Below are 3,523 nucleotides of genomic sequence, written 5' to 3'. Positions count from 1 at the left end.
GCTTGTGTTTCTTCCAGTCCAGTTTCTCATGATGTAGTCTGCATATAAGTTAAATAAGCAGAGTGACAATATACAGCCTTGATGGACTCCTTTTCCTATTTGGAACCAGTCTGTTGTTCCATGTCCAGTTCTGACTGTTGCTTCCTGACCTGCATACAGATTTCTCAAGAGGCAGATCAGGTGGTCTGGTATTCCCATCTCTTTCAGAATTTTCCACAGTTTATAATGATCCACACAGTCAAAGGCTTTGGCATAGTCAATAAAGCAGAAATAGATGTTTTTCTGGAACTCTCTTGCTTTTTTGGTGATCCAGCGGATGTTGGCAATTTGATCTCTGGTTCCTCTGCCTTTTCTAAAACCAGCTTGAACATCTGGAAGTTCATGGTTCACATATTGCTGAAGTCTGGCTTGGAGAATTTTGAGCATTACTTTGCTAGCATGTGAGATGAGTGCAATTGTGCGGTAGTTTGAGCATTCTTTTGCATTGCCTCTCTTTGGGATTGGAATGAAAACGGACCTTTTCCAGTCTCGTGGCCACTGCTGGGTTTTCCAAACTTGCTGGCATATTGAGTGCTGCACTTTCACAGCATCATCTTTCAGGATTTGAAACAGCTCAACTGGAATTCCATCACCTCCACTAGCTTTGTTTGTAGTGATGCTTTCTAAGGCCCACTTGACTTCACATTCCAAGATGTCTGGCTCTAGATTAGTGATCACTATTACTACTAATGTTAAATTAGGTCATAAGGATGAAACCCTAATCCAATAAGACTTGTGTCCTCATGAGAAAAAGGAAGCGACACCAGGAATAAGAACACACAGAGGAAGGCCACGTGATGGAGGCTGTCTGTAAGTTAAGGGAAGAGGTCTCACCAGGAATCAACACTGTGGCCTACTTGATCTTGATTTTCAGCCTCCTTAACTGTAAGAAAATAAATTTCTGTTAAGCCACTATGATATTCTGCATGACAACCCAAGCAGAGTAATAAAAAGAGTATCTGTAATTGAGAGATATGACCAAGTATGGGTCTAACAAATTTTTAAATGTAATTTTCAATTCATTTTAGTAATGACGACCCTACCAAAATATGAGGCGCCAGTGCAAATTTTAATCTGAATAAAACTGCTTCACTGCACCCTGCTCTACACAAATTTGCACCCATCTTTCTGTTTAACATGTATTGTTGTTATTTATAATTAACCATTCAGCACTTCTTATGTGTTTTTATGGGCCACTGATTCTTTTTATATGATGTCAAGCAAAGCATTTTGTTTCTTTCAATACAAAGGCATTTGATAGAGCAGGAAAGGTGATTTGGAGACAGGATATAAAGTGGGATTCCAAAGTAAGAGACGATAATATTTTCCACAAAGAACATTCCACAGATTCGTTAGTGGCAGAAAGTAGTAAACACATATGCGAACTAGATCCTGACAAAGACCTTTACGCAAGTGCAGGCTTACCTGTCCCTCCACCCACGGCCCTCTCACCTCCTGATAGAATCCAAAGAAGATAAAATGTGAGTTGGATTGTCTAAAACCCATCTGAAAGGGTTGGGCAGAAAGCTGAACTCAAAAGGCCACGAGGGGACTTCCTTGGTGGTCAAGTGGTTAAGAATCCACTTTGCAATGCAGGAGACATGAGTTCAAACCCTGGCTGGAGAGCTAAGATCCCACATGCCCTGCGGCAACTAAACCTGTGGCCCACAGCTACCGAGCTGCAAGCTGCAGGTAGAGAAGCCCAGCCGAGTGCCGCAAATGAAGAGCTAGTGTAGCCAACATTTTTTTAAGAAAGGAAAACAAAAAACAAAACCACCACTGAGTGTTATGAATAGTGTGTTTTGCTTCAGCATCTGAAAAGATGAACATTTTGCACTAAGGCCAAATAGATCTTGTGTGGATATTACCTCACATCTGGTTTCAGGCTTCCAGGAGAGACTTACGTGGCCACCACCAGGCTGGGTGGGGTAAATGCCAATGATTCTAATTCATTCAGTCGAGAATCTAGAAAATCATGAAGAGTCACTGGAAAGAATACGTGATGGGGCAGGAGAGGATAGCAACACTTTATCGATGAGGAACCTGAAGTCCGCAGAAAATAAGGGCTGGAGGAAGCTTGGGACCACATGTGGGGGCAGAGCTCTGTGATCACATGTGGGGGTGGGGCTCTGTAATCACATGTTGGGGCGGGGCTCTGTGATCACATGTGGGGGCAGAGCTGTGTGATCACATGTGGGGGCGGGGCTCTGTGATTACATGTGGGGGTGAGGCTCCACCATCACCTAAAGGGAGCAGAGACTGTACTCTGGCAACCACATCCTCTGTCACACCTCAGTGCTCACCATCAGACCCCTGACAGTTCCACTTGGTGAGGACATTGAATGCTCAGTGGTGTTGATTAGCAGGGGCTTCCCTGATGGCTCAGCAGTAAAGAATTTGCCTGCAATGCCAGAGATGGGGGTTCAATCCCTGGGTCAGGAAGATCCCCGGGAGAAGGGCTCGGCAACCCACTCTACTATGCTTGCTTGGAGACTCCCATGGACAGAGGAGCGTGATGGGCTGTGGTCTATAAGTAAGTAAGTAAGTAAGTAAAGTCACTCAGTCGTGTCCGACTCTTTGCGACCCCATGGACTGTAGCCTACCAGGCTCCTCCCTCCATGGGATTCTCCAGGCAAGAATACTGGAGTGGGTTGCCATTTCCTTCTCCAGGGGATCTTCCCAACCCAGGGATCAAACCCGGGTCTCCTGCATTCCAGGCAGACGCTTTAACCTCTGAGCCACCAGGGAAGTGGCCTATAGGGTGGCAAAAAGTTAGACACAGCTGAAATGATTGAGCATGCCCACGCATGCTAGTTAAGAAATTTTTCTTGAGAGTTATGTGTTCAGTCATTTCAGTCATGGCTGACTCTGTGACCTAGGGGCTATAGCCCGCCAGCCTCCTCTGTCCATGGGATTCTCCAGGCAAGAATACTGAAGTGGGTTGCCATGCCCTTCTTCAGGGGATCATCCCAACATGGAAACAGAAAACATATGTCTGGGGTCTCCTGCATTGTAGGCAATTTCTTTACCCACTGAGTCACCTGGGAAGCCCATTAGCACACTAAGACCCCCTAAACCTTGTTCCCTTGAGAATGATAAACTCTAGTTAAACTCTATAAAATTAGAGTTTAATTATAAACTCTGTAAACTCTAACTCTAGTGCCTACTAGTGCAGTAAGTATTATGTAAGTTGTATTTCAGTTCAGTTCAGTTCTGTCGCTCAGTCGTGTCCGACTCTTTGCGACCCCATGAATCGCAGCATGCCAGGCCTCCCTGTCCATCACCATCTCCCAGAGTTCACTCAGACTCACGTCCATCGAGTCAATGATGCCATCCAGCCATCTCATCCTCGGTCGTCCCCTTCCCTCCCAGCATCAGAGTCTTTTCCAATGGGTCAACTCTTCGCATGAGGTGGCCAAAGTACTGGAGCTTCAGCTTTAGCATCATTCCTTCCAAAGAAATCCCAGGGTTGATCTCCTTCACA

The 3,523-nt window shown here is 45.4% G+C and overlaps 1 non-coding gene across 1 annotated transcript; it reads right to left on the bottom strand.

Annotated features, from left to right (window-relative positions):
• Window positions 1-2,715: 2,715 nt before the first annotated feature.
• Window positions 2,716-2,787, bottom strand: TRNAS-GGA (transfer RNA serine (anticodon GGA)). The gene has a single exon. It is a non-coding gene; the product is annotated as a tRNA-Ser (tRNA).
• Window positions 2,788-3,523: the final 736 nt, after the last annotated feature.

The sequence above is a fragment of the Budorcas taxicolor genome, chromosome 5, assembly GCF_023091745.1.
Source record: "Budorcas taxicolor isolate Tak-1 chromosome 5, Takin1.1, whole genome shotgun sequence".
In the NCBI taxonomy this organism is placed as follows: Eukaryota; Metazoa; Chordata; class Mammalia; order Artiodactyla; family Bovidae; genus Budorcas; species Budorcas taxicolor.
This window is presented reverse-complemented; position numbering and strand designations above follow the sequence as displayed.